The sequence below is a fragment of the Sceloporus undulatus genome, chromosome 1, assembly GCF_019175285.1.
Source record: "Sceloporus undulatus isolate JIND9_A2432 ecotype Alabama chromosome 1, SceUnd_v1.1, whole genome shotgun sequence".
Classification (NCBI taxonomy): domain Eukaryota; kingdom Metazoa; phylum Chordata; class Lepidosauria; order Squamata; family Phrynosomatidae; genus Sceloporus; species Sceloporus undulatus.
The window spans coordinates 302,821,385-302,844,152 of record NC_056522.1 but is presented as its reverse complement, the minus strand read 5'-3'; positions in this window follow the sequence as shown (position 1 = coordinate 302,844,152).

The following is a 22,768-nucleotide window of genomic DNA, read 5'->3' as shown; positions in this document are numbered from 1 at the left end:
TTAGTCTGTAGAAACGGTATGTAGAGAGATCTTGTAGCACCTTTGAGACTAACTGAAATACAGAATCTGCCAGCATGAGCTTTCATAGACTTCAGAATACTTCCTCAGATGCAGATGTACATTTCAGGAAGTAGACTGAAATCTATGAAAGCTCATGCAGCCAACTTCTTTATTTCAGTTAGTCTCAAAGGTGCTACAAGTTTTCTCTATGTATGTACTTGACATATCACAGTATGCCACACTCTCATGCTTCTGAGAGTGAAATTCAAATATCTTTTCCCTCTCTCAGTCTGTTGACTCATCCACTGTCATAAACATCATAGTGGATCCTAGAAATCATTGGCTCTGCCTTCTGTAGACCTTTCCATTGTGCATTTTGAGATGAAGAGTTTGGTTAATTATGTCATCCAGTAACATTCAAGTCATTTCATTTTTAATTAGCTCTGGAATTAAAGTGGGTTACATCTAGACCTTATTTAATTAAAAATGGATAAGACATATTTCATAGGCAAAGTACAGTTCTTCCTTGAACTTTCCCCTCATTTTATATTTTATATTTTTATTTTTTGCCACACCATGGATGCAATTAACAGAAAAGGTTCCAGTAAATTCTTAACAAGAAAGGACAAAAATTCTCTTTCCTTTGAATCATGAGAGCAAGCTGCTTCTACTCTATCTACTTTATAAGCGGGTAGGCTAGAATGTTTATTATTCAGCTCAATATACCACACTGACAATTTTTCCCATTTCAGTCTAACAGAGGCCAGAGGGTCTGTAAATAGTATTTGCCTTCTGGCAGTTTTACACAGTGATAATGTCCTTTGATGTCTAGGCTGTGCCCAACTGTCAGAGACCCCCAGGCTATCTCTATGCTTCCAAAAACTAATACCCCCCCCCCACTTTCCTCCAGTACATAAAAAGGAGAAGGAAAAATACCCACGAAACCCCAAATATGAAGTAATGAAAATATGTTCATTTATGAAATTTATTTTTCCTTCAAGAAAGGCAGGCACAACTAGCTTGAAGTTTATAGGACAAAAACTTAAAAGAAGATAATGACTCGTGGAAATTGGCCTTGGGCATGTGCATGCAGAGTATCTAACATATTGTAACATATGAAAATCCTTAAAAGGTTCAATAGTCAACATTATGATGACACATGAAGGCAGTAAAACCTAATTATGTATAAGTGTCCCCATCTGTAATGTGCCCATGGACATGGAAGTTCCTTGGACTAATTGTAACCCTGGCCATGGGGTTACCAGATTTAATATGGGACAGGGCCTGTGTATTTTCAAATAGTTAATGTACCTTGGAAAAGGGAGAAATAGTGTAAAGTTTAAAGGCTGTGTGTCCAGTTACAGGAACACCTGAATAGACATGCCCCTCCTCTTCAATAGCAATTAAATAGCTGTGTTGCAGGAAGATGGCAGTATCCAACTATTTTTAGGCCTTGGAATCACAACTTCAAGTTTTTAAAAATCATATTTCTAAACTCTAAGCCAGCTGTTACTAAATGAAAATAATAAAAATATTGAGAAAAAAAATGGAAGAACGCAATGGATACTGCTGCTGATGTAACTAATTCTGTTAGCAGCACTAGGGGTGGGTTATTTCCCTCCTCACTACACTGAAATCTTAACATCTTCTCCCAAAGAGCTGTCAAACCCTCTAGAGCTATTTTCAGATCATACAGCGAACAACAGTGGGTGCAGAATAAGAAAATTCCATTGTGGTTGCTAGACTGTCATAGATGTTTATCACACTATGCTCTTAAAGAGGTACTATTCCAGTGTGACTCCTCTAGCAGCCTCCTGTTGTATGCTGGGATTGGCAGTTTTAAGGAGCTGAACTTCTCTGCCTGAGAATTCTAAATACCCCTCCTTAAAACTGCCAATCCCAGCATGCAACAGGAGGCAGCTAGAGGAGTCACACTGGAATAGTACCTCTTTAAGAGCATAGTGTGATAAACATCATAGAATCATAGAATCTTAGAGGAAGTGGCCACAAATACCATTTAGCTTTCCATGCAGTAATACACAACTAAATTGAAAAATGTTAGTCTAACCTCTGTTTACAGACCTCCAAAGGAATACACCACCCTCTAAGGCAGACCTTTTCACTGTCAAACACCTTTTACAGTAAAGTCCTACCTAATGTTTCAGTGGAATTTTTTTCTTATAATTTTAATCCATTAGTTCATTTTGTAGTGCCTAGAGTAGCAAAAAACAAGCTTGCTCCATATTCTACATGATTTCCTTTCAGCTATTTAAAGATAGCTATCATGCGATCTCTCAGACTTAGGGATATGATTTTTCGCTAAGGGGCTAAACACACTGGCAAGAAACATCGGCATTGGGGTGGAATGGGGGCATGGTGACTGGACATCACCTCCCCCGATTCTGTCTTGATGCCGGTGTCATGCCACCCACCTGATCACATGGCTGGTGGTGTCATGTCATTTCTTTGGCACAGTGTTTAGATGTGCAGCACCAAAAAATGCTGAAAAGCCACCGCTGCTGTGGCATGGGAGAAATTTTGGTATTCTAAAAAGGAGTGGCATTTTGTTGCTTGTTTTTAGAGCAGCAAAGTGCCAGATTGGGACCATGGAGTGTGGCTTCTGTGGCCACGATCTGGTGTTGAAAGGGGCAGCAGGACGTCGTTCTTCTGGGACAGTCTGTTCAGCCCCTAAGTGTCTTCTCAAAAGAAACAATGAGTAATTTCAGGAATTTTCTTCTTCTTGCAGGAAACCATTTGAAAACAAGGCAGTTTTCAAAGCCTATTTGTAATTTGGGATTTATTCTGTAGAAAATTCATATGTGGCTGTTTTGTGCAGAAAACAGAATTTTCTGTGCAGACAAGGCTATTTCTATTCAAAAAGTGTTGTTTCCTGCACAGAAAACAAAACAAACAAAAACACACTTGCTTTTGGGCAGGAAATGCTGTTTTCTATTCAAAACATTTATTGACAAATTTTAATAATAATAATAATAATAATAATAATAATAATAATAATAGGTTTTATTTATATACCACCCAATCACTGGGAATCCGAGCGGTTTACAATAGAGGGGATAAGACAGTTCCCTGCCCACAGGCTTACAATCTAAAAGACACGACACAAAAGGAGAAGGGAATGGTGAGGGGGGGAGGGAATCAGGTCCAGCATTCTTCTCTCCCTCTGAGGCCTGGACCAAGGCAGATGGACCGGAGGGAGGGCTCTTCTTCTTCAGGCTAGCCCCTGATGGAACTGGGCCAGCCTACTCTCTTCCTCAGAGGCCGAAAGATGACAGTTAGGGAGGGAGGAGCCTCTTTCTTCAGGCCAGCCCCTGATGGTACTGGGCCAGCCTTCTCTCTCCCTCAGAGGCCGAAAGATGACAGTTAGGGAGGGAGGAGCCTCTGTCTTCAGGCTAGCCCCTGATGGTACTGGGCCAGCCTTCTCTCTCCCTCAGAGGCCGAAAGATTACAGTTAGGGAGGGAGTGTCCGGGAAAGCAGCCAAAGGGCTGATAAGGCAGCTAGTTCTCAAACAAACAACCCCCTCCCAGCACAGCAAAGTCAGTGTAAGCTACACAGTCCTAGAGAGTTGCAGTAGCTTTACCAAAAGGGATTACCAAGAGAATTGTCAGACGGTCCGAGGTTCAGGGTAACAGATAGGCAGGTCGATGAAGCAGTCCAAGGCCAAGGTTTCCGGGTATTCAAGACAAGAAGCCAAGGAGCCAGAGACAGAGTCTTTCCCCTAAAAGAGTCAGATATCCACTGGCAAAGAACCACACATGCTCCAGGTGCTTAAGAAGGCAAGGAGCTGGCCTTCAGCTGTGCCTGATTACGAAGACGCTTCTGATAAAGCCTCCGAGATCTTCGAAGGCCCTCTCTTTCTGCTCGACGCTCATTGAAGGTAGGCACACTGCCCAGATCCTCCTCCATGTCCACAGCCTCGGCACCAGGCAAACTTGACTGCTGAACCTCTGGAGGGGCCATAGACTCTGCTCCAGCAGAACTAGGGCCAGCCTCTGGCTCCTCCATTACAGGTTCAAGCCCCTGGGGCTCTGGCTCCTCCATTATAGGTTCAGATCCCAGAGGCTCTAGCTCATCCTCTGAGTCCTCCAAGCCATCTTCCAGGCTGGGCATGACAGGGAGGAGCCTCTTTCTTCAGGCCAGCCCCTGATGGTACTGGGCCAGCCTTCTCTCTCCCACAGAGGCCGAAAGATGACAGTTAGGGAAAGTAAGTCCCCAACGACAACATTTTATCCTTTTCTCTGCAGGAAACAAAAATGTTGTTTCCTGCACAAACAATATCATTTTATGGGAAACATAATAAATTTGCCTAGAATAGGTCTCAAACTGTGAGGATTCTGATCAGTTCATGATTCTTATTGTCAACATTTCTTGACACACACAATTGTGTGTGTGCGTGTATGTGTGTGTAATTTTAAAAACATTAAAAAGTGTTTTTTAACAATTTATCAAATGTTCTTAAATATTCTTTCCACCCCTATGCAGTCTTCTCTTCTCCAAGCTAAATATACTCAGCACCCTACATTGTTCCTTATAAGGCTTGGCTTCTGAACCTTCATCCTTCCCTGAACATGTATAAAATGCATATAAATGAGGTATCTCCTACCCCTAGTGATGCAAATAATTGGAATATTTATAAATGTTTTATTCTGCAGTTTTATTTAACTGTTTTTAATGCACCATATATATGGATGGTGTGATGAGGATGATGATGATGATGATGATGATATTTTATTCTTTAGCATTGTAAAAACAAACATATGAGACAGTTTGCCCTAGAAATTAAAAGCAGAGAAATGGCAGTAGACAGTACTTTCATTGTACAGTATTTTCATTGTACAGTAGTCTGTACTTTCATTGTAAGAGATTTCCATGTCCAGGAAAAACATAGCTGGGGTTACCTTTAACTGCATTTTTGTGTCTAGGTAAAGGACTGATTGCTTGGTCCATCTAGATGAAATGAACCAATGGGACTTACAGAATTGCAGATTTATCATTCAGCACTCATTGGGTCTACTCTAGTTAAAATTAGTAATTGGACTGAAGTTTTTGTTTTTGAACATTTCCAAGTGCTAAACTCCTGGGATTGTCTGCAAATCAAGCTTCTTCTAAAGGAACATTTACAGCAGCCAGTTGAAAAGTTGGCATCTTTAACTGCCAACAGAGGCATTCTTGTGAGCCTTCTTTAAAAAAGTGCAGCCATCTTAAGGAATAACACTCAGTAGCATTTCCTTAAAAATGGGGCAGTTGCATTCCTTCCTCCTTTTCTTCCTCCCCAATGAACATTAAGTGTCATGAAAACAAGAACAAATCAATGCTATACCTTCATTTCTTGTTTTTGCATTCAGGACAATGGCAAGTTTGAAGTTGTCTTTAGGGGCAGCTTCAATGCTTGTTTTCCACTCAGAGAAAAACTGTGAGATGAAAAAGGGCCTCTGAGATTTAATTATCTTTCTATATTACCTCTTTGCCAACAAAGAAAAAAAGTTAGTGTTTTGCAGTGTTCTTCCAGCTAAGAGTTCTATTTTGGATGCTCTTTTATTTTTTGGCATACATCTATCATTTTAAATAAAGTATTCCTGTCTCTTCTCTTTTCTCTTCTCTCATGCATTATTCTCCCCCTTCTCTCTCTCTCTCTCATTTTGATATATTCATTTAAAAGTGAAAATGGAACAATTATATTGCTTTTAGAAGGGACTCACTGTTTCTTGTGTTACAAGTTTCTCCACTTCTCTTCCTCAAACTGAACTTACACCTGAGTCCAAGGAGAGACAGTGGAATGATTTTAAGATCTGCTTAATGTGTTGACTCCTGGATGTACCCGTAATCAACCTAGCTGTCATATTCTGAAAAAAATGGAGTTTCCAGACTTGGTACAAAAGTAGCAATGTAGAGAGTATTGCAAAAATCCAGCCTTGAGGTCACTAGTATGTGCACTTTCAACTTTAGGTCCTCCAAATCAAGGAAGGGGCACAGTTGGAATATCAACTGAACTTCGTAACAGGTACTCCTGACTGCCACATCTATCTGAGTTGACATTTGGAGAGATGAATATATTGTGGCCTTGTGGGTATCTGAAAATGTTTCCTTTTTAGCAGTATTAGACATACCACAGAAGTAAAATATTCTGTGCACCGCCTAGGCTATCACGCTTCATGGAAGTATTTCATTTTGGTGAGTCAAAAGTAATTTTGATGAGTCAAAAGAAAACAAATAATTAAGATTTACTTGCTCTGGTATTATCTTATGCACTTGATATGTAACTGTCATCTATTGTAATAAGACTGGAACTGACAGAAGCTCCATTGCAAGTGGAGGATGCCTTTGTAGATAAAGCAGTATGTCCCATTTGCTATACTATTCTACTATTCCAGCTTTGGTTATTTTTATGACTGAAGCCCTTATGTTTCAGAGCTAACACATGGTTGAGGTAGTGTCAGATTGTTCAACTATAGTACAAAATTTATGACAACATTTACTGTAAGGCTGGAAATCCATTATCACTTTGCACTGAGCTTTGACCTCTTTTCCCCCCCCTTTTTAAAAAAAGAAGACAAAAAGGCTTTTTCAGCTATAATAATTTTCAGGATGTGAAGCTTCTGTACTATTTACTGGTCTCTCTGCTTAAAACCCATTTCAACAAGGTGTAAAGTTAAATGCCCCATTTACCTTTATCTCAAGATAAGCATGCACGCGCACACATGTGCGCACACACACATACTTACTTGTGAAATGTATTGTCTGTGAGACTCCCCTTCCCTTTTTTGCCTTGATAACCAGACAGAGACAAGGCAAAAAGAAAGTGTAAAGATGTTTACTTTAGACATAAAAAAAAGACAAATGGTGAAAGATCATCTGATGGAGTGGTGATATAAATAAGGAAAAAGGAAGAGCTGTAACAACACAATCTTCACAGTCTCATCGTCAATGACCTCCTTCCATTTTTCTTGCTATTAAAGACAGTGCATAGAACTGCCAGTGATTTTAAAACTCAGTCATTGGACAGCCATTCCAGAGCACCTCATAGGAATTTTATCTGTCTGTCTGTCTGTCTGTCTGTCTATCTTTTTTTGTATTGAACATGGGAGAACACACAAACACTCTGACAGTACAAAGGAGGATTGAGAATGTTGGGTTCCCTAGATCTGTCAGATTGTGGTTCTCATCTGTCTTTACCATTGCCCATGCTATTTAGAACTCATGATATTTGGAGTCCAACCTCATCTGGATGAACATAGGTATCCCCACCTGGCTGTAAAGTAATATTATTTATTCAAAAGTAAACAATATTCACCTCTACATGCACAGTAATAATGCTATGCTATTACTTAAACTCTCATAGTTCCATTCTATGCAAAGGGATTGACAGCTCAAGAGGAGGTATTTAGAATTCTCCATGAGAGAGCTCTAGTACCTCCCCAAACTATAAATCCTAAGATTCTACAGAATGTTGCTACGTGGAATCATAGTGTTATTATTACAGTCAACCCTTCTTATACACAGATTCAAACATCCACGGTTTGAAAATGTTTTTAAAAAAGTATAAATTTCAAATATCAAAGCTTGATTTTCCATTTTTTTATGAGGGACACCATTTTGTTATGTCATTATATTTAATGGGACTTGAGTATCCACGGATTTTGTTACCCACGGGGGATCCTGGAACCAAACCCCATCATATTACAAGGGTCCACTGTATGTAGTATCAAAGGGTCTAAAACATTTCTCAGAATCAATTGGTCTAATTCTCTTTGCAGTCACCCTGTCCTGCCCTACAATCACGACAGGTAAGAAGTGGAATTCTTTCATTCAGAGTTGCCTATTCAGTCTTCTCTGAAATCTTATTGCATTTCCATAAATGGACATGTTGATATTTTCTGTGTACCTTTCTTTCATTTTGTAAAATATGACCATAATTAGTCTAATCTGTCTGAAACTTGTACATGATTATTATTATTATTGTTATTTATTATATTTATTTCTATCCTGAATTTTTGTCTGATTGGGACTCAAAGTGACTTACACCAATTTATTATTATCATTGTTAGCAGTCTTAGTGTTTGTTTATATGGCACTTTACAGACATCATCTGAATTAAAGACTTTCTTGTTCTCAGAAGCATTTGGAACTTAATTTTAATATTGTTGTATAACTTTAATTATATGTAACATCTGTTTTTACAGTTTATTTTATTTTAATTGTGTAATTTGCTTAATACTGTATACTTTTATACTTTATGATTTTTAGATTGTACACCAGAGGTAGGTTTTAATATTGAATTGATAATATCTTTAAAGTATCATTTTACACACACACACACACACCAGCACAGTAATTAGCAGGATTACATTCATTGTTTAGGTGAGATGGGCTTTATACAGTCACACATTAAATTCCTGTCAAAACAGAAAAGTCTTTACTTGTTTAGCATGGAGGGTTCCAAAGTATGGGAACCCCAAATCCTGGGATCAGCCACTGGAAAGGCCCTCCCTTGCATTCCCACCAGATGTACCTGTGAAGATAGTGGGACAGAGAGAAGGGCAGCAGATCTCAAAGCAAGGGCCAATTCATAAAGGTCAATACAGTCCTTCAGATAATCGGACCTGAGCCATATAGGGGTTATGGGTTAAATGCACTTTGACTACTACCTGGAAACAAACTGGCAGACAGTGGAGCTGTTGCAACAAGGGAGCTGGGGGTAGTGTTGTGTTTTTTCTTCTTCTCATCCATTGAGAACTAGATATGATTTTTTTTAAAAAAAATAAAATTGTTTCAAAAGTCCCACTTTCAAAAGGTTATTTTGGCGAGTTACAGACCGCCCGTTTGGGGCGGCCTGCACCCGCCCCTTTCCCCAGTGTATCGGGGCCTCAGTGCCAGACCGGCAGCCTCCGAGGCCCCGATCCGCCGCTTTGCAGGCTGTGGGGAAGCGGCAAAAGGCCGCTTCCCCGCAGCCTGGAAAGGGGTGTCCTTGGGGCTTCAAGCCCCCAGGACACCCCGCAGCGGTGGGGAGGAGGAGAAAGGGGCCGCGATGCAAAGCAGGAAGCAGCTCCGAAACGGAGCTCCTTCCGGGGTTGCGCAAAAGGCGCCATAGGCGCCCTGACGTGGCCCCAATACGTCACAACCGTGCGCCTCATTTGGAGGCGGCGCGGTCGTGACGTATTGATGGCAGCGGCTGTGTGGAACGACCGCCGCCATTTTGTGCACGTGGAGCGCGTACTAGGGTTAGGGGGTGCGGAAGCACCGCCCCTTCGTAACCCTAGTACGCGCTCCGCACGTACTATATGGCCCGTTTGTAACGGGCCTTTGTCTCTCCCTGGCAGGGGTGAGAGAAGTATTTTTCACAGATTTCCTGACTGATAATAAAAGACAAGGTGAATATTTACACTAATTACATGTGTTGGTGCTAATTTAATTTGCATTTCAGACTCAATTATTATGTCAAAATGAAGTTTGGCAGAGATTTAAAGAACATTCCTCTGCCTGAAAAAACTTGAAGGCACAAAAAAAAAAAACAAAAAAAAAACCCACCACCAATCTCAACAAATAATGTTTGGGACTTGACAGACAGGCCTGGGCCTGAACTAGGGGTGCATGGGCCCTGAGTGTTTACATGCTCAGCAACCCTACCACACACCCCAGGTGCCATCTTGGCATGCCCCTGTACAGATGGGCCACGCCACAATGATGTCTGTGAGATGCAGCATCAAAACAGCGCCTCGCCACACAGATATCTTCATGGTGCATGAGTGCGCTAATGGCACCCTGCACGTAGCCTAAAAAAACTGGTGGGAGTGGGTTCTTTTTAGGCCTCCCAGAGGCCGTGGCGTTTGGTTACAGCGGCCTCCATCCAGGGCAGAATGGGGTGATGTCTTGTTTGCAGCCCCAACAAGAAATGGTAGAGTTGGGGGACCCTCAAGGACCATCCAGTCCAATCCCCCTCTGCTATGAAAGAATATGTAGGAATACATAGAAAAACATAGGATCCTAGAGGACATGTAGTCTGACCTCTTGTTCAACATCAGAATGGCAGTGGAGGATGTGATCCTAAGGCAAACCTATCACAGGGTTTTCTCGGCATAAAGAAGTTTTGTGATGGGCTGCTCCTGGGGCTCAGAGAGTGTGACCCTCACAGAAGAGAAGAAAGGGCAAGGGGGGGGGGGGGTGGCAAATGGCAGTGCTCTTCTGCCAAGCAGGAATTCTGTCATGGAGAAATCCGAGCATTGGAAGGTATCCCAGAGGTCATCTAGTCCAATTCGAAGGAATACCTAGAATTCTCAGCCTCAGAGGCAGGGCATGCCCCACCCCACCCCTTTTGCTCTTCTATGAGGGTCACATTCTCTCAGCCTCAGAAGTAGGGCATGACAAACCTGCACAGTCATTCTCTCTTGGTGATCCTAAGGCAAACCTATCATGTTTTTTCCCCCTTTTGACAAGGAAAGTTCAGAATGTCCCTGAATCTGAGAGACTGTGACTTACCCAAGGTCATCCTGTGGATTTACATGGCTGAGCTGGGATTAGAACTCTAATCTCCCACTGCACCATAGAAAGTCACTAGGTGACCTTAGGCAAGTCACATGCTCTCAGCCTCCAAGTCCAACCCTAGAATTCTAGGTATTCCTTCATGGTAGAAGGGGGCGGGATGAGGTGACCCATGGGAATGCGTACCAATGAAAGGATTTCATCCCTGCCCCCTTCTTCTCTTCTGTGAGAATTTGAAGGGAGAGCATGACAAGAAAGGGGAGAAGGTCTGAAGGTATCCACCACCACCTGTGCACAAAATGCTCTCTTCTTTTGTTCTCAATTATTTTTCAGAGCAAAGCTATGGGCAAAGATGGAGGAGGCCATCACCCTAACAAAGGAAATAGACTCTGGTAAAACCCACTATGGATTGTAGCTTTGCTTATGCAAAATACTCAAATCCTGGCCATCAAATTGTCAGCTGAAAGGTCCCCTCCCTTCAGTTCATTTGGAAATGATTAAAAACAAAATTCTTACTTGTTGATCGAGAAGTGCTAATAATTTCTTATCTTTAAAAAGCTTACAAAACATTTGAATAACAAATATTTTGTGTGTATATCAAATTTTGACGATAATTCTTTACATCACTAGTTGTGTGTAGCCAGCTCTGGTTTGCAATCTGGCTGAAGGGACTGCAATGTTATAAAGAACATCAAAGGACACCTATTTCAATTCCCTGCTAATGAAAGAAACTCTCTGATAAAGCATCCTTTTTAAGTGACAGAGATTTTAAGCCTCTGTTTAAAACACAATTGAAGGACTATCCTTTACTGTTCCACTGCTTAACATAACTTATTTTCAGGATTTTCTTCCTAATGTATGATTAATATCTGTTGTCACAGATGTGGGAATCATGCAGCCCTCCAGATGCTATTGTGTTACAACTCTCTGTATTTCTTGCCATTGCTTAGAGCTGGTGGACATTGCAAACCAACAACTGGAATCTGACATAGTTATCACTCCTGCACACCTGATAAATTTGGGAATTAATATCTCAGAAATCTTATGTCCTGCCTTTCACCTGAGACTGGAAATTAAGGTAGCTTACAACTGGATACTATTAACTTTTTTTTAAAAAAACAGATCAATATTGTTCATTGAAGTATATTGAAATATTTGGATGCATAACTACAATGAATTGAATGATATATACATGTGTGTACACTAGTATACAGAATCGCAGGGAGATAAATGACTCCCTCCTGAAAAGAAGCTATTCGAGTTTTGGTTCCTGGAATCTGATGCACACAGATGTCATCACCTTATAGATGGATGCAACCAAGGCAGCAGGGAGGTGACTTGCATATTCCTCCTGTATTGTATTTGAGAATGTTCATATTCATGAATATTGCAATGTAAGAAGCCATTCTAACAGCCAGAGAAGATGTAGGACTGAAGGACACATTATAATCATATCCTTTTGTTTTAAAATGTGAGCATTGTTGCTCAGGGGAGAAAATCCCCAGAAGAATACTGGGATATTATTTTATTAACTGACTTTCCTTTGACTGCAGCATAACTTTGAAGTACATAGAGTATTCAGTACATGAAATACTTGAAAGCACTACATTCTAAAGTAACAGCCTAGCCCAAGTTAAACCTAATTTAAATAATTCTGGCTTTAGCATTGCATCACTTTAAAACTGACATAATTAAGCACTCTTCAAAGAAAAACAGACACTGATGCTTCCAATATTATTAAATATTTAAATAGCACATCACTGCTGTAAATTTCCAGACAGATTTTTTTTCAACCAAAGCAGATCAAATGAAAACATCACATCCTGTTGTAGTAAGTGTATCCAGTTCCTTGAATTATTCACCACTATATATCTATATGCATAAAATATACATGTGGTAACTCTACAAAGCCTTTCCTCTGTGAGTATATGAAAACATGTCTGGAATATGTTTTGCTGTATCCCAAACCTCAGATTAAGCATAAAGTAAATTTGTTTCTATGTGCCTTGCAGTGCAAATTTTCCTGAATGCTGAACCAGATTGAACTGAGCCAAATTGTACCAGAAAGGAAGGCAAAATTACATTGCTGCAGAAGTGGTTTTTCATCTGAAAGTCCTTTTTAAAAAGTGTTAAAAGAATTCTGTAGTGTTAACTTAAGCTTGAACTAGTGCCCAAGGTATCCCGGGAGACCTGTGGTCATTGCTTCAATTCTTTGTGTTCCAGGTTACTTTTGCTTGCAAATTAACTTTCCTGAATTCCCTCACATAGTCCCCCATCTTTGGCTTTTCACCAGTACAGGAACCTTTCTTCTTTGGCATTGTTTCTTATGGAACAAAGAAGCAACTCTGGTTATATGAAGAGAAAGTTTTCAGTAGGGGAGCAGAATTAACATGGTTCAAAGCCCACCCCAAGGACATTTTCAAGATTAATATTCGAACACAACATAACACTACGAGTTTCTACCTTTTGAAAGCATCTTTTGTCATGATTTTCTTGGGCAAAGCAACAGTAAATTTTTGATCTATACACTCTGACAGTCACTTCCTCTTAACTGTATTCTGTTTCATTTCATTTAAATAAAAATTCTTTCTTCATCTTGCTCAGCAAAAAGATTGCAATGCTCATGGATAAAGTACAGACATACTGGACTGTTTGTCACAGGAAAGTGTTTTTAAAACTGCCAAGAGGTGTAGTTAGGAACAGGGTTCAGCTAGTCTGGATTCAGACTCCCAGTTCAGTGAAAGGAACTTTTAAAGGACAAGTTCAGTTCATCTTTATTATGGTCACAGACCAGCACAGTAAAGGACAAGAGAAGGCCAGTGTTATAGGTTCTGAACTATGTCAGTGCATTAATGTAAACATAGTAAAGTTGTAACAACTGAAGTAATTTGTATGCTGTAACAACAAGCTTGAGAGACATTCTCCAAGAAAGATACAATCGTAAGTTCTGATTGTAAATAAAATTATTTTCTTTGCGTACACCAAGGAGTGGCCTGAAGTAATTTACAGTTAACAACAAACATGCTACCAAGAGTAATAAGAACAATTAATAATAAAGACACGAGTTAGTAAGTGGCTTGTCATCACACATATAAATTGGTGACGGCACGTGCGATCACTGTCACAACAGGGTGACTGTAAATTGGGCTTAAAGGGATAGGAGGAGGAAGAGGCAGAGGCAGATGTTGATTTCACCCCACCACCCCTTATAGCAGAAATTCATTTTATATTTTTATTGCAGCAATAAATCAAAATTTCAGTATGGATACGCTGGGGATAACATTTTTACATATGGCCTCAAGCGGTTGGGGCAAAAGGAATGGCCATAAAATGCTCCAACCCCATTTGCTGCAGGACCACGGCAACTGCACATGCCTGGTCCCAATCCAGGCCACTGTTGTGGTCCTGAATTGGGTCACCAAAAAGGAGCAGGGCTTTTCTGCTCCTTTTTGGCCTGGCTCTTCCAGGTTAGGGCAGGCTCAGAGCGGCTTCTGGCTGTGTTCAGGGCATGCATCATGTAAATGCCATGCCCCCAATGATGGTGGTCATTTTGGCCTGACTGTTTTGGGCCTATGTGAACTGTCAGCCTTCATGTCATTTGGAGTTTTTGAAAAATTCAATTCAAATCATATTTGATCAGATTTTATTAAAATTCCCCAAATAATTGAATCTGGGAGAAAGTAAAATTGGCAGATTTGTCCATCCCATGAAAATAGTGAGGATTTTATTTCTGATTGCTTTTGATCAGAATTTATTCACATAGGAAAAAAATAATGTGTGACCTAGTTTAAAAATATGATTTTGTTGTTCTGTGCCTTCAAATCATTTCTGACATATGACAACCCTAAAGTATGCTTATTACAGAGTTTTCATGGCAATATTAGTTCAAAGGAGGTTTGCCATTTCAGTCCCCTGAGGGTGAGAGAGTGTGAATTGCTCAAGGTCACCCAGTGGGCTTCCAGTGCCACATGGGGATTCCAACTCTCATCTGCAGCATCATAGTCCAATACTCAAACCTCTGCACTATGCTAACTCTCTTGTTTGTCCTTAAAACAATGCTTCCTGTGTTACAGTACTATTTGAGTCATCCAATTGTTCTGTTCTCTTCAGTTTGATGAACCTTGTTCAAGAGAGATTTCCACATTCAGAATCCACATTCAGAATCCAAATCACAGTAATACATTGTTACTATGTGGCAAATTGTCATCCAGATGGAGAATTAATGTTTGGTTGTTCCAGCTGTTCTTCCAGTTGTATATATGTGAACATACTGGAAAAGACCATCTGCCCCTGTTTCCAGGCAGCTGCTCAGACAACTAATGTCTCATTAAAGAGATATTAACTTTCCCACAGTGTTCCTGTAGATGCCATGATGGACTTCATTAAAAATATCATCCTTTCCAGGGTGACCATTTGATCAAGCAAAAGCATTCCCACCTTACTTGCCAACAACCAGCTGGTTCTGAAACTTGCAAATTATTTTGATAAACATTGCATTGTTTCTCTTCTCTCTCTTCATTATTTTCACACTTTTTGAACTCAAATGGAAGAGTTTTAGTAGTAAAAAACCAAATGGTGGCAATGCAATGAGGTAAAATAGCATATAAATTCCTAACATGTTTTAGTAGTCTAGCAAATTTTAATGAGAAAACTAAGACCCAAATGCTATTGCCAGTCTCACCCCAGAAATACTAACTGTATTAGAGGGATTTACTGACATGCTGATCCACCACTCAGCAGTCGATTTTATAGGACTATTTCACTTGAGACTTAACCATAGGAGTTAGTCCAGAGATGTATGGTAGTACATATTTTGTACTTGCTGTGATACATGTTCAGTAGTTAAGAAAAAACTTTGAAACTCCAGCTTCAGAACCAAAATTATTCTCTAAGTAGCAAACTGAAGCCAGTTCTCCCATGTGCAGTGTTGTACAACTTTTATAGCACTATTATAGCTTATTTTCTGCTGTTCCAGAGAGTAGGTCATGAAGCAATGGAATCAAGCTACATAAAGAACATTCCACCAAAATATTAGGAATAAATTATTGGTGGTAAGAGCTGTTTGACAGTGGAACACACTGCCTTGGAGTGCGGTGGAATCTCTTTCTTTGGAAGTTTTTCAACAGAGGCTGGATGGCAATATGTCAGGAGTGCTTTGATAGTGTATTCCTGCATAACGGGTTGGTTGGACTGAATGGCCAGCTCTAGGATTCTATGATAAAACATTCCTGAGATGAAGTATGGGAAGTGCTCAAAACATGAAAGGTGCTTTAAAATGTTTAGCATGATAATTTGAATTGTTTGGTTACCTTAATGTTGCCTGCACTCTTGTCAGAATAGAGCATTCTAAATGCCATTAAAATTGAAGATATAGTTTTCAGAAACATAACAAATTGCAGGGGAAATGTGTTGAGGTCTGCTACTTACTTATGCTGCCATTTTTAATTTACGTGCCAACTGGGGGATAAAGAGAACCCCTGTTCACCTGTCCCACATGCTGAATGACAGCATGGGAAGAAAAAGATATGGGGGGGGGGGGGGAATAACAGCGAAATGTTGGGAGAGGCAGGAAAATTATGTAGAATGTTCTATGCTGGCTTCATGTGAGGAAGCATTTCTGTTTGTAAATAAGAAATAAAGTTTGCAGTCTAATTTTAGCAACCGTGTCATATTTTTCCTGGGCTAACACCTTCCAATTAAAAATACGATAAATAATAAAAATTGCTTCAGAGAATAATTTATGTATCATAATTATTATTTTTTTCATATATGTAAGATTTTGTGATGCATATACAGTGGCTTTTCTGGGTAGAAGAGAGCTCAGTGGTACAAGGGAGGTGGGTACAGTATGTCACCTTCAGTTTCTTGAACACAAGGAGACAATATCATGAGGAATGTCAGTGAAGATTTATGGGCTATTGAGTTCCCCAGTTTTTTTCCTTTCCCAAGAACTAATGTGAGCAATAAAGTACACAAGAACATGAAACCACATAAGTCTTTTTGTCAGTTTTGTCACTTGGATTCAATATATTCTAGTTCAAGATGACAGAAGAATCTGGTATTATGGGGGTGACTACTCTCAAAAAAGGATGTAGCTCATCCCTTTACTTCACCACAAAAGAGAATCAAAATTCTTGCCACATGAGTAGGTCTATCCATCTGGTACATTAATCCATTTGTCTTGTTTATCCCCAGATTTTTGGGTTTTATTCTCTTCTGAGGCAGCTGTCTTTTCTGCCTCTTTTATGTTCTTGTTTCCTCCTCAGTTTTTTTCCCTTGGATATAGAAAAGTCAGAATGCTATCATATCATCAATAATTCCTGACAACCTACTCCCTTTGAGGTCAAAGGCAAACCCATCTTGGTATTGTTGGATGGCTTTATCCTCCTCCATTTTCCAGTTGTCACGTATAAGGATCGAGAAGGGATTTGTCACCTTCAGAAAGCAAAAAATCAAAATGAGTGATTATGTAAGTCCAGACTGAATTTATCATATCTTTTTAAATTATTATTTTTTATTGTTGTCAGTGGTTCAAGACTCCGGTATAAATGGTAGGACAATGTTTGTGTGTTAATCAGTACTGAAAGGTTGTACAAAATATAATGTGATGAGAATAGTATCAGAAGGTTTTCTGATCTTTCAGTCAGGAGGTTGCGAATATGTGGCAAATGCCAAGTACAGTCCAAAGGATTTTATTAATTGTTTTAATTCATTTTATTATTATTATTATTAACCTTTATTTATAAAGCGCTGTAAATTTACACAGCGCTGTACATAAATTTTTTAGTCAGATGGTTCCCTGCCCTCAGGCTTACAATCTAAAAGACACGACACAAAAGGAGAAGGGAGTGGTGGTGGGGAATAGGATCAGGTCCAGCAGATCTTCTCCACCTCCGAGGCCTGGACCAAGGCAGATGGACTGGAGGAAGGGCTTGGCTTCTTGATGGGTGGTTAAAAGGAGGTTTCCTGGGTCAGAGAGGGGCTCACCTCTGGGAATGCTAAACAATATAGTCCTTATATTCAGTTTTGAAACTGGGTAGAGTAGTGATGAGGTGTGCATGTGGGGGAAGAAGGTTCCAGGAGTAAGGGGCAGCAAGCGAGAAGGGACGAATTTGGGAGGGGGCAGTGGTAGTCCTACACTGTGACAGGAGACCCTGACTACCAGAGTGGAGGGTGCAAGTAGGAATGTAAGGAGAAAGAAGGTCAGATAAGTAAGGAGGGGCCAACCCATGGAGGGCTTTGAAAGTCAGTAACAAAAGCTTGTACCAGATTCGGAAGGGGAAAGGGAGCCAATGAAGGGAGGATAAAAGAGGAGAAACATGGTCAAAGCGGCGAGCAGATGTGACAATACGGGCAGCTGAATACTGGACAGAGATTAAAGGATGGAGGTGTGAAAGAGGAAGCCCTGTTAGAAGGAGGTTACAATAATCTAGTCGCGAAACCACTAGGGCATGGACCAGAGTCTTGGCAGTAGAGATTGAGAGGAATGGACGGATCTTGGCAATGTTGTGGAGAAAGAATCTACAGGTCTTGGTGGTGGCCTGGATCTGGGGAATAAATGACAGAGAAGAGTAAAAAATGAAGCCAAGACTGCGGGCTTGATGAACCGGTTGAATAGAAGTGTCGTCGACAGAAACAGAAAAGGAATAATGAAGGGTGGGTTTAGGTGGAAAGACGAGAAGCTCAGTCTTAGACATGTTGAGCTTCAAGCGCCGAAGCTGCATCCACTGAGAGATGGCAGTCAGACAAGAAGAAACTTGCTGTTCAAGCCCCGTCGAAAGGTCAGGGGTGGAGAGATACAGCTGAGTGTCGTCGGCATACAGATGATAGGAGAAACCAAAAGAACTGATGAGTTTACCTAGAGACAGTGTGTATAGAGAGAACAGAAGGGGACCCAAGACAGAGCCCTGGGGAACTCCAACAGATAGCGGAACAGAGGATGAAGTCTGACCACCCGTGACCACTGCAAAAGATCTATCTGACAAGTAAGATTTAAACCAGTCGAGAGCAGAGTCGGAGAACCCAAGGTCAGAAAGTAAATCAACCAGGAGACAGTGATCAACAGTGTCAAAGGCTGCAGACAAATTAAGAAAAATGAGACTAGAGTAGAGGCCGTTTGCCTTGGCCCACAAGAGATCGTTTGAGATCTTGGTGAGGGCTGTCTCTGTAGAGTGCCGTGGGCGGAAGCCAGACTGGAAAGGGTCCAGGATGGAGTTGGCTTCAAGAAACTTAATACAGCGAGAATAAACGACCCGTTCTAGGACCTTAGAAAGAAAAGGAAGAAGAGAAATTGGACAATAGTTAGATAAAGAAGAGGGGTCGAGAGAGGGTTTCTTCAGAATTGGGGAAACGAGAGCATGTTTGAAGTCAGAAGAGAAGGAACCCATAGAGAGAGAGAGATTAAAGATACAGAGGAGCGAGGGCAGAAGAGAAGGGACTATAGAGATTAGGAGACGGGAGGGAATAGGATCAAGAGAACAGGTAGTAGGTTTGGAAGAATTTAGCAGCTTAGAGAGTTCATCCAGAGAAACAGGGGGAAACCCAGAGAGTTTATTAGTAGAAGGTACCAGGAGGTTAGTGGTAGGGCGCAAGTCGGGAGGAACTATTTCAGATCGAATAGTAGTGACTTTTGTGATGAAGTAGTTGGCGAAGTCAGTGGGGGAAAATGATGAGAAGACAGGGGGAGAGGAAGCTTTTAGTAGTGTATTGAAGCAGGAGAACAAATGCTGCGGACACCTCTCATTAGCGCAGATCAGCGATTTAAAATAGTTCTGTTTTGTCATACACAGAGCACGTGAAAAAGATAAAAGGATGAATTTATAATGAATGAAATCGGCCGGTTCCCTAGATTTTTTCCAAAGACGTTCGGCCGCTCGAGAGCAGGACCGGAGGTACCTGATAGTGGGAGTGAGCCAGGGCTGAGGCCTAGTCATGGGGGAAGACACACGTACAAATACAGGAGCAAAGCTGTCAAGAGTTGAAGAAAGAGTGGAATTAAATAAAGACATTGCTGAATCAGCAGAGTCCCCAAGATCAAGAGAAGAGAGAGATGAATTCAAAGTCTGACTGAAATGGTCAGAGTTAACAGACTGGAGGTTGCGGAAATGGCGCTGGACAGTACGACGAGGAGGTGGGATATAAGAAGAGTAAAAGAAATTAAATGATGGTCAGACAATGGAAAATCAGATGCCAGGTAGTCGGAAATGATGCACTTAGCAGCAAGAATTAGGTCGAGACAGTGACCAGAGGAATGGGTTGAGGAGTTAGAATGAGGCTGAAGGCCAAAAGAAGCAAACAGGGATCTAAGGCGAGATGAAGAAGGATTGTTGGGATTGTCAAAGTGAATATTAAAGTCACCTAGGATTAGAGAAGGGACTGTATCGGATAGAAAAAACGTCAGCCAAGATTCAAAGTCAGATAGGAACTGGGTAGCAGAACCAGGAGGGCGATAGATGACAGCAACCCGGAGCTGTAAAGGAAAAAAGAGTCGAATACAGTGAGACTCGAATGAAGAGAAACAATAGCTGGGGGGAAAAGAAAGAACTTGAAACTGGCAGGAATTGGACAATAGTATACCGACCCCTCCTCCTCGACCCTCAGGGCGGCTTGTGTGAGTGAATGAGAGACCGCCAAAAGAAAGGGCAGCGGAGGTAGCAGTATCATGAGCCGGGAGCCAGGTTTCAGTAAGAGCAAGAAGGTTAAATGATCTAGAGAGAAAAAGATCATGGACAGCAGTCGCTTTCGGAGCAACAGAGCGACAGTTCCAGAATGAACAGAAGAATGGAAGCTGGGAGATAGGAAGAGGTCGAATAGGGATCAGGTTAGGAGAGATGCGTGGAGCCATGGGAGGAAAGGATTTAGTAAGCAATAATCAAAAGAAGAAAATATAACAATGACAAAAGTAGCAATATAATAGCCAACTGTACTTGGTAATATTGCCTAAATATCACAAGGGACAAGGGATTTAATAGAGAAGGAAGGGGTGGGATTGGAAGCCTTTGCTTAAGGTCCCAACTGCTGAGAGTGATGGAAGGAGAGGTGGCTGATGGATGCAGGGAAGGAAAGCTCTATCCTTTGAAGCAGGCCCGATAGATCCGACTCAATCCTCAGATGGATGTAGGAATGGGAGGTCCTTTCCCTTGAGGCAGGCCTAGGGGATGAAAGTCACTCCTCAGATGGATGTAGGAAAGAGAGGCCCTTTCCGCTGAGGGAGGCCTGGTGGATGAAAGTCACTCCTCAGATGGATGCAGGAAAGAGAGGCCCTTTCCTCTGAGGGAGGCCTGGTGGATGAAAATCATTCCTCAGATGGCTGCAGGGACGACAGTCTAGAGGCAGTTGAAGGTGGGACTGGCTCTCTCGTCCTGTGGAAGGTTCCACTGCAGGCAGGGAGGACAGTCTAGAGACAGTTGGAGGTGTTACTGGCTCTCTCGTCCTGTGGAAGGTTCCACTGCAGGCAGGGAGGACAGTCTAGAGACAGTTGGGGTGTTAATGGCTCTCTCGTCCTGTGGAAGGTTCCACTGCAGTGTCCCCTTTCTCTCAGAAAGAGACCCAAGGCAGCTGCTGCATGCTCCCCAGCCCTAGCTTTGGCATTAGGCATGCCTTCAAAATGGTACCATCCATACGAACTAGGGCTGGGGATTGTGTGGTTGCTGCGTGCTCCCAAGCCCTAGCTTTGGCCTTAGGATGGCACTTCTGCACCATCTGTATTGGGCCCTAATATCAAAAAATATGCCAGGGGGTACTAGGGTTGTCAACCAAGAGAAAAAGAGCAGTAGTCACTGTTACAGTGAGCCCACCACGTCAATAGGCTAATAATCCATGGTTTGGAGCATCCACGGCTTGCCATGCCCTAAATTATTCAATAGTGGCATGTTCACACAGATGCACTGACAAGATCATATTCATGTTGCATCACATTGAATAATATGGTCCACAGATTTTGCTTTTTCTCGGGGGGGGGGGAGGGCAGAACTGAACTTCTATAGATCCAAAGAGGGCACTCTGGCTGGGAATCTCTAAAATGCCCAGTCCCTGTGTAAATGGGATCTCACTCTTAAGTGTGAACTGTCTGTTGCAGAATATATTTTAACTGGGACATACCATATTTGTTTTGTTGTTGTTTTAAGGACCTTTAAAAACTGTTTGAAATTAGTTTTTAATGTGATTGTTTATGGTTTTCTTTTAAATGGACTAATTATTTTTAACTTTGTTTTGTATTTGCTCAAACTGTAAGTCTCACATATTAGGAGAAAGTTGTGATATTAAATAAATAGCAGCAGTATAAGTGGCAGCACAATGGCAGAGGTAAATTGCTGTGGCTGTTGTGGCAGCCAAAGGGACAACATAGGAAGCCCTCTTTTTCAAGACAGAGCTACCTATCCTCTTCTTGAGTTGCATGAGAGTCAGGAAAACAGATTTCTCTTTTGGCTGTATCCACACTGCAGAATTAAAACAGCTTGACTCTACTTCAACTGCCATAACTGTATCGTATAGGATCCTGGGATTCGTAGATTAATGAGGCACCAGCACTCTCTGACAGACCAGGCTGAATACCACAACAAGTTACAAATCCTAGGATTTTGTAGCATAAAGTCATAACACTTAAAGTCGTGTCAGTGTGGATACACCCAGAGATAAGCTCTTCCATACTCCACACCACTCCAGAAAGTTCCTTATGTTAACATGATAATGGTGTGTTACTCCAATGTAAGCCATCATGAGGTTTCTGAACTCAGTGCCCCTCTTCCAATCCAAGGGTAAGAAAATAAAGGATATTGAGAAATTTCTTCATTCAAGAAGAAGAAGAAGAAGAAGAAGAAGAAGAAGAAGAAGAAGAAGAAGATCGTTTTTCAGCTACTGCAAGATTTTCCACCTCTGCACAGGAATGAAAAACAGTTCTTTCCTCATCTTTGATTTTCATGTATATTATTGCATTTTGGTCTGACTGTTAGGCCTATTCCCTACACCCCTTCTAATTCTGTGCATTCTCAGGCTCTTAGTGATGTCTCATTATTTTCCTTCCCCTGAGGAATGCATGACATTTTTACAAGGACAAAATACAAGAAGGGTATAACAAAAATACTTACTGTCAAAAGAAACAATCTCAACAATTTAAAGTGATAAATAAGAGTTTAAATTACAAAAATTAATGTACCCTGTGCTTTTCTTATTATGCATTATGTTTGCTTTTGGGGAAACTTGTTTTTTTCCCCCCTTTGTGTAGACAATGTGGCAGCTGAAAAGCTGCTCACTGCTACATTATTTTACTTTCTT